The sequence below is a fragment of the Scyliorhinus canicula genome, chromosome 6, assembly GCF_902713615.1.
Source record: "Scyliorhinus canicula chromosome 6, sScyCan1.1, whole genome shotgun sequence".
NCBI lineage: Eukaryota > Metazoa > Chordata > Chondrichthyes > Carcharhiniformes > Scyliorhinidae > Scyliorhinus > Scyliorhinus canicula.
In genome coordinates, this window is record NC_052151.1 from 197,318,804 (window position 1) to 197,327,546 (window position 8,743).

The 8,743-nt window shown below is 48.5% G+C and overlaps 1 protein-coding gene across 2 annotated transcripts in view; it reads left to right on the top strand.

The window, feature by feature from the left end:
• ogfrl1 (opioid growth factor receptor-like 1) overlaps positions 1-7,358 on the top strand; it is a 68,206-nt gene extending 60,848 nt beyond the window's left edge. The window contains exon 8 of one of the 2 annotated variants that reach the window (XR_005461070.1): positions 7,069-7,358. The gene's annotated coding sequence lies outside the window, so the exon portion shown is untranslated. Of the gene's footprint in view, positions 1-3,047; positions 3,404-7,068 lie in introns of those variants that run through there. The other variant, XR_005461071.1, reaches the window with a different exon arrangement.
• Positions 7,359-8,743: the final 1,385 nt, after the last annotated feature.

Sequence of the window (8,743 nt, forward strand, 5' to 3'; positions counted from 1 at the left end):
AGTGAGATTGGAAAATCTGGCCAGTGGGAGGGGCTGGAAAATTCCGCACCAGTGGCTTCAGTGTAAGACGAAGTTCCCCTGAGAGCAGACAAGGTTAAGGGGGGGGGGACTTGACAAGAGGTATTCATAATCACAAATCCCTGGTCTTTCTGGGAGTGTAACTGACCTCAATTTCATTTGGTTTGTCAAAACGGTAATGAACTATTAAAGGGTTAATAACATTGACTCAAATCTACACAAGAAAACAAATCTAAAATCCCTTTTTCATGTTTCAATTTATGTTGGATTCCATGAGGTGTGCATTGCTCAGATTACAAAAATAACAGTGATTAGAACCATTTGAAAAGATGTCCGTTAAACTCCTAAACCCTGTGACCATTTGAAACTCTATTCTGAGTAACTGTGTAGAGACTGTATTAAATGAGTGCTGGTACCAGTTACATGTAATTTGGGGCAGCAGGGTAGCATGGTGGTTAGCATGAACGCTTCACAGCTCCAGGGTCCCAGGTTCAATTCCCGGCTGGGTCACTGTCTGTGTGGAGTCTGCACATCCTCCCCCTGTGTGCGTGGGTTTCCTCCGGGTGCTCTGGTTTCCTCCCACAGTCTAAAGATGTGCGGGTTAGGTGGATTGGCCATGCTAAATTGCCCGTAGTGTCCTAATAAAAGTAAGGTTAAGGGGGGTTTGTTGGGTTACGGGTATAGGGTGGATACGTGGGTTTGAGTAGGGTGATCATGGCTCGGCGCAACATTGAGGGCCGAAGGGCCTGTTCTGTGCTGTACTGTTCTATGTGGTGACTTTCAGGGATATCGGATATTCGAACTAGTTTCATAAATACAAGCAATTTAGTTTACGCATTGTTAGCTCTTTTTTATGTTTATTTTCAGTTTAATTGTTTATATGTGGGGATGGGGAGGAAATGCTGGAGTTTGAATATGTCCTTAAACTTAAGGGTAGGCCCTGACTTAATTCAATCCGATGCATGATTTTAAACGACGTCACTCTTGCCTGTAAATGAAGACTTGCATTTATCTAGCACCTTCCGTGCCCTTCAGGCTTCACAACAAATTAATTACTTTTGAAGTGTGCCACCACTGCAGTTTAGGAAATTCAGTGGCCAATGTGTACACCGCAAGCTCCCAAACACAGCAATGCTGTCATAACCAGATCATTATCCGAGTGAAACAAAAGCAGAAATTACTGGACAGTCTCAACAGGTCTGGCAGCATCTGTGGAGAGATAAGGAAGAGGACATAGAGCATAGAACAGTACAGCACAGAACAGGCCCTTCGGCCCTCAATGTTGTGCCGAGCAATGATCACCCTACTCAAACCCACGTATCCACCCTATACCCGTAACCCAACAACCCCCCCCTTAACCTTACTTTTTACACTACGGCAATTTAGCATGGCCAATCCACCTAACCCGCACATCTTTGGACTGTGGGAGGAAACCGGAGCACCCGGAGGAAACCCACGCACACACGGGGAGGACGTGCAGACTCCGCACAGACAGTGACCCAGCCGGGAACCGAACCTGAGACCCTGGAGCTGTGAAGCATTGATGCTAACCACCATGCTACCGTGCTGCCCACTGCTACCGTGCTGCCCACCACAAGGACGTTTCCGGATGACTCTCTGTCAAAGCTGGAGAGAAGTGAAAATGGGGTCAGATTTATACTGTAGTGGGGGGTGGGGGTGGAGCAGTATGGCTGGGTAAGGGGCTAGCGATAGGTGGAGAGATTAGAATATGTTAATGACAGAAGAAAGGTGAGCAGTGTGTCAAACAGCAACTGAGAACAGATGGCCCAAGTGGGGTGGGGTGAGGGGAAAACAGACCATTGGAAGAAATGAAAATAAATTCAAAATGGGGTGAAGGTGGAGGGGCGAGTTCACAGTCTGAAACTGTTGAACTCCATGTTAAGTCTGGAAGGCTGTAATGTGCCTAATGGGAAGATGGGAAGCATTGTGGGGCAGCACGGTAGCATTGTGGATAGCACAATCGCTTCACAGCTCCAGGAGCCCAGGTTCGATTCCGGCTTGGGCCACTGTCTGTGCGGAGTCTGCACATCCTCCCCGTGTCTGCGTGGGTTTCCTCCGGGTGCTCCGGTTTCCTCCCACAGTCCAAAGATGTGCAGGTTAGGTGGATTGGCCATGATAAATTGCCCTTAGTGTCCAAAATTGCCCTTGGTGTTGGGTGGGGTTACTGGGTTATGGGGATAGCGTGGAGGTGTAAACCTTGGGTAGGGTGCTCTTTCCAGGAGCCGGTGCAGACTCGATGGGCCGAATGGCCTCCTTCTGCTCTGTAAATTCTGTGTAATCTATGAGGTGCTGCTCCTCGAGTTTGGGCTGAGCTTCACTGGAACATTGCAACAGGCCAAGGATGGACATGTGGATATGAGAGCAGGATGGTGAGTTGAAATGGCAAGCGACAGAAAGGTCGGAGCCCTACGAGCGGATGGACTGAAGGTGTTCTGCAAAGCGGTCACCCAGTCTGGATTTAGTTCTCTCCAATGTAAAATAGCATTGGGAGCAGCAAATGAAATAGCTCAGAAGGTGCACGCTGCCTTATCTGAAAAGAGTGTTTAGTCCTTTGGATGGTGAGCATAAAGGACGTAAAGGGGCATCTTCTGCAATTGCATGGCAAGGGGCTGTTGGAAGAGGGCGAGACGTTGGGGGTGATGAAGGAGTGGACCAGGGTATCCTTGAGGGAACATTCCCTATGAAATTCTGACAGGGGGAGTCAGTGGAAGATGTGTTTGGTGGTGGCACCATGGTGGAGTTGCGGAACTGGCAGAGGATTATTCTTTGAATGTAGAGGCTCGTGGAGTGAAAAGTAAGGACAAGGGAGACCTTATCCTGGTTCTGGGAGGGATGGGAAGGGATGAGAGCAGTGGTGCGGGAGATGGGTCGGACACCCTGTTGACCACAATGGGTGGGAAACCACAATTAAGGAAGAGATTATTTTAGTCATGTTGGTTGAAGGATAAATTTTGGACAGGACAGCACAGCTGCTGAGACTGTACAGTAATTTCTGCTTCTGTTTTAAGTCTCAGGTTCTGCAAAGAGAGAAACAGTTCATCTTGCAAGCTGATGGGCAGAACAATTCTGATGAAGAGTTGTTAGCCTGAAACCAGATTGTACAGTCTCTGGTGCCCCGAATGTACTCCAAAAGATGTACTTGGGGGGGGGGGGGGGGTTGCTCAGAGGCCCACATGCAAGGACCAGATGGGAATTGCCCCAGCAAGTTTTAACTTCTGATGGGGAATCCCCGTGTCTGGACTCTCCGGAACTCTTGAGTACAGTCAGAGACTTCAGATGGTTCCACTTTATTTACTAGAATAATAACCCCGGAAAAGGTAAAAGTTCTAACACCTGGGTAAACCATATTACTGACCAGCCCCCCCCCCCCCCCCCCACCAATGCATAACCCTCCTCTCCTCACCAAATAAACCAATGCACAACCCTCCTCTCCTCACCCACTACCCCCACTACCACCTAAATAACCACCCACCTTCGACTATGCCCCCGAAACCCCACCACCCAACTCACTCTACCCTCTTACCCACTTAACCCTGACAGCTGCCAGCCTACCTCCCTCACCTGATGCCCTTACACACCTTTCTCTCCGAGCTTATCGAGGTGACTGGGACATTTAAAGTTAGCGGAACATGGCAGCCGGTGCTGGAAAAAGGGGGCACGACTTTGCTTTTCAAACTCTCCTACTCTATTTGGGAAGGAGTCCAGGAGCAGCAATTTCTCAGTAGCAGTGGGTCAGAAGTCCGGCAGGAAATGCTAGCTCCAGCCTAGGGTAAGTAAAATAGGAGTGAAATGGCAATCCAATGGTGACATGGACCATTCAGCCCATTAACTATGGCTGAGGTTTACCGAGCAACCCACCGCCTGTTTTTCGACAGCAGAGGCGGCCCGCCATTGTCAACGGGATTTCCTATTGAATGCACCCTCGTCGCCGGGAAACCCGAGGTGGGGTTGCACCATCGGTGGGACCGGAATATCCTACTGGTGTGAACAGTCGGTAAATTCTGCTTCCTGTTTCTCTCTCTCTCCCCACTGATTCTTCTGCAGCTACTCAGCATTTCCCATAGAACAGTACAGACCCTTCGGCCCACAATGTCGTGCTGACCTTTTATCCTAATCTAAGATCAGCCTAACCGACACCCCTTAAATTTACTGCAGTCCATGTGCCTGTCCAAGAGTCGCTTAAATGTCCCTCATGACTTTGACTCCACCACCTCTGCTGGCAGTGCATTCCACACACCCACCACTGTGTAAAGAACTGACTTCTGACATCTCCCCCATACCTTCCTCCTGTCCCCTTGTGACAGCCATTTCCACCCTGGGGTAAAGTCTCTGGCTATCCACTCTATCCATGCCTCTCATCACTTTCTGGGCAGCACGGTGGCACAGTGGTTAGCATTTCTGCTTACGGCCCTGAGGACCCGGGTTTGAATCCCGGCCCTGGGTCACTGTCCGCGTGGAGTTTGCACATTCTCCCCGTGTCTGCCCGTGGTTTCACCCCCACAACCCAAAGATGTGCAGGATATGTAGATTGGCCACTCTAAATTGCCCCCTTAATTGGAAAAAATAATTGGGTACTCTAAATTTAAAAAAAGTCACCTTTCTTCCTTCTTCACTCCAATGAGAAAAGCCCTAGCTCCCTCAACCTTTCTTCATAAGACATGCCCTCCAGTCCAGACAGCATCCTGGTAAATCTCTGTACCCTCTCCAAAGCATCCACATCCTTCCTATAATGGGGCGACCAGAACTGGACACAATATTCCAAGTGTGGTCTAACTAGGGTTTTATAAAGCTGCAGAAAAACCTCAAACTCAATCCCCCGTTTATGAAATCCAACACACCATACGCCTTCTTAACAACCCTATCAACCTGGGTGGCAACTATGAGGGATCTATGTCTGTGGACCCCAAGATCCCTCTGTTCCTCCACACTTCCAAGAATCCTGCCTTTAACCCTGTGTTCAGCATTCAAATTCAACCTTCCAAAATGAATCACTTGACATTTATCTAGTTTGAACTCCATCTGCCACTTAGCCCAGTTCTGCATCCTGTCAATGTCCTGCTGTAACCTGCAACAACCCTCGGCATCTACAACTCCACCAACCTTTGTATCATCGGCAAACTTCTTAACCCATCCTTCCAGTTCCTCATCCAAGTCATTTATCAAAACCACAAAGATCCCAGAACAGATCCCTACGGGCACCACCCACACCAGTGTTGGAAATGTTTTTCTTCCGGATTTGCAACATCCACAGTGCTTTGATCTACCCTGCTCATGAAAAAGTTGGCATGTTATTGTGTGTCCAAGAGGGCACCTGAAGGATGGGGCCTCACTATAATATTATAATGGAAAGACAGCACCTCTAACAGTGCAGCTCTGCCTCTATGCTGCACTGGAGTGTCAGCCTAGATTGTGTACTCAAGGCTGTGGAGTAGGATTTCACTCCGTGTGACCTGTGTCACAGGTGTCATAATATACACCAGTATATCATGGTGCAGACATACACTGATAGACACACACATGGACCAATCAACATGTACAAACACCACAGCCAATAACCAGTTAGAATACACACACTATAAAGGCAGAGGGCACCACGGTTCCTGCTCATTCTGGGTGCTGCCTCTCAGTGTAACAAGAACTCATCCAGCCCAGCACAGACACCACGTTCTGAGAGAATCAACTGGTTTGGACCAGGCTTAGATCTCTAGTTTAAGTTAGTATAATTTAGACCCACAGTCATCGTGTGTTAGTTAGTTAGAAGTAGATAATAAAATTGAGTTGAACCTTCATCAGTGTTGGAAGTGTTTGTTCATCTCTCAAGTCTACACGAGCCAACACTTCAAGAGGGGTGAGTGTTAAGTTATAGCGAGGCTATTTACTGCCTGAAGATGCCAATGAGAGTGGCAGCATTCCGGAAGAGCTGCAAAAATAAGAATTCAGTATCTAGTTCACCGGATATTTAGCCAATCTCTGTCCGACATCTGCAACTCTGTTAATTATTACTTTGAACGCAGTGTGAAAAGCTTGTTAATACGAAGATTTTACCTTGCGTTTGCGCCCTGACACACCCAGGGTCTGGATTTGAAAAGCTGACACAATTTCTAGTTGTGGTTCACTAACAGTATGGCAGTGTAATCCCAAAAAATAACACAAGCATTGTAAATTAATGACATCCTATTGCTTGTTATTTTAAAAATAAAACTTTTTTAAAATAAATTTAGAGTACCCAATTCATTTTTTCCAATTAAGGGGCAATTTAGCGTGGCCAATCTGCCTAGCCTGCGCATCTTTTGGGTTGTGCGGGCGAAACGCACGCAAACACGGGGAGAATGTGCAAAGTCCACACGGACAGTGACCCAGAGCCGTGATCGAACTTGGGACCTCGGTGCCGTGAGGCAGCAGGGCTAACCCACTGAGCCACCGTGCTGCCCGTAAAAATCTTTTAAGTGAAGATATTGGCTGGGATTCTGCAATACGGCGGCTAAGTGTTGACCCCAGCGTAGACACCAGAGTGTTTCACGCCGGCATCAATGAGCCTCCTGACCCAGCGACTCCGTGGCCCACAGGGGGCCAGCACGGCGCCGGAGTGCTCCACACAGCGCTGGTGGCGATACGCGGCCCTGCACAGGCCCCTCCAGATCATGCGTGCCCGCCGATCGATGGCCCTCAATCGCAGGCTTCATTTACTGAATACATTTTTCAAGTCAGTGTCCAAGGACAGAGCAGGACAGCCATAGCAACATCATGACAAGATAACATGAAAGCTCTATTGTTATAATAGCTAAGCCAGCAGAAAACCAGTTTTTGCTGGCCTTGATCAAGCACAATATCGCAATCTTTAACATACACAAGTATGTAGATACGAAACAATTAGAACTAATGTTGGATATTAAAGATGGACGGATTGCCGTCAGATAAGATGTTTTTGAGTCTAACCCAAACCAATTAGGATTATATTGGGGTGTGATTAGATGGCTTAAGACCGATATGAAACAGTATAACTGAAAAGTTTTGTTCGGCCATTTTTAGGTGGTGTTGATTTGAAGCTGAAGCAATACGGCAGCCAAGTGTTGACCCCAGCGTGGATTTCTTTCTCTCTTCTTGAATCATCTATACTTTGATCTGAACTATTCACTGTCTCCCTGTATTCATATTTCATCTTCAGACTTTGACTTTTAAAGTTATTGTCGAGCTGTTTGCCTCAGCAAAGACGATAATTTCTGTGATTCTTTGAAAGCTTCAAATTGTCTACGGATTGCCTTTTCAAATGACTTTCAAATTGTAATCAATAGAAGACAAATAAACAATTCCTATTTGCACCTGAGAAGTTTTAACTTCAATTTCTACTGAGTTCCAGTGATGGCAAAGTTCTGCTCTTAACCGAATGGTCAAATCCTTCAAGGCCTCCCCGGAGTCTAATCCCACCGCCCCCCCCCCCCCCCCCCCCCCCCCCACCAGGACGGCCACCCCGGCCGCAGGTCCGATCTCCCACTGGGTGGAACCATGTTAGAACCACGCCGGCGGGAAATCGGCCGCTGCTGGCGGCGATTCTCCGGGCCGTCTCGGCGTCAACTCAGTAAAGATTTATCCTGTGATAGTCTGTTTAAAAGAAATTGGAATTTGCAGCAGATGTAACAATGGGAGAGATTCAGGAGTCTGATGAGAAGCGGCAGCAGAATTATCTCGGCTGTGACACAGCTGTTTGTTCTGATTTCTCACAAGCTGTGACTCGCAGCTAATCCAAAAATAGGAATTAAGTATCTAGTTCGTGGGATTTTTCAGATCTAAATAAAGCTTTCTCTGTTTGTTAGTCATATTGGAGATTTCGCCTGACTTTCTGCGAACAGCACACAGTGTGTCAATGACATGTATCTGTGCTGTTTGGGCCTTGTTTTTTTTTCCCATTGTGAAATTTTAAAGTTTTTCTTGTGAAAGTAATTAGAAAGTAATTTGGGGCCTCACGGTAGCATGGTGGTTAGCATCAATGCTTCACAGCTCCAGGGTCCCAGGTTCGATTCCCGGCTGGGTCACTGTCTGTGCGGAGTCTGCACGTCCTCCCCGTGTGTGCGTGGGTTTCCTTCGGGTGCTCCGGTTTCCTCCCACAGTCCAAAGATTAGGTGTTAGGTGGATTGGCCATGCTAAATTGCCCATAGTGTAAGGTTAATGGGGGGATTGTTGGGTTACGGGTATACGGGTTACGTGGGTTTAAGTAGGGTGATCATTGCTCGGCACAACATCGAGGGCCGAAGTGCTGTGCTGTACTGTTCTATATCTAAAGCGACAGTGGGCAGAATGGTAAATCAGGATACTCCTGGTGCCAGGGCCCAGGAGGGGTATGAGAGGGGATAGGGCTATAGGGCTGAGAGGCCAGGGTGACCCCAGCCCCACCCCACCCCCCCCCCCCCCCCCCCCATGGGACTGGGGTTGTGTCCAGTCAGCGACCGCTATTGCCCTGCCCTGGTCTTGCTGAGCACTCCACTAGCCACCCACCTTGGATCCTGGTTCTGCAGAATAACGGCAGTGCCCCACCGCCGCATCTCGCCCTCCTCCGCCACCCACTGATGAGGCATCACACGGCCCACTCAAGGGAAATGCCCACGCTAGCCCCTAGGGTGCTAATCACACAGCTGCCCCGGCACATCAGGTGGTGGTAGAAACTCCTGAGGAGACGGACGGTCGGCCGACCCCAGGGTGTAACTGACGC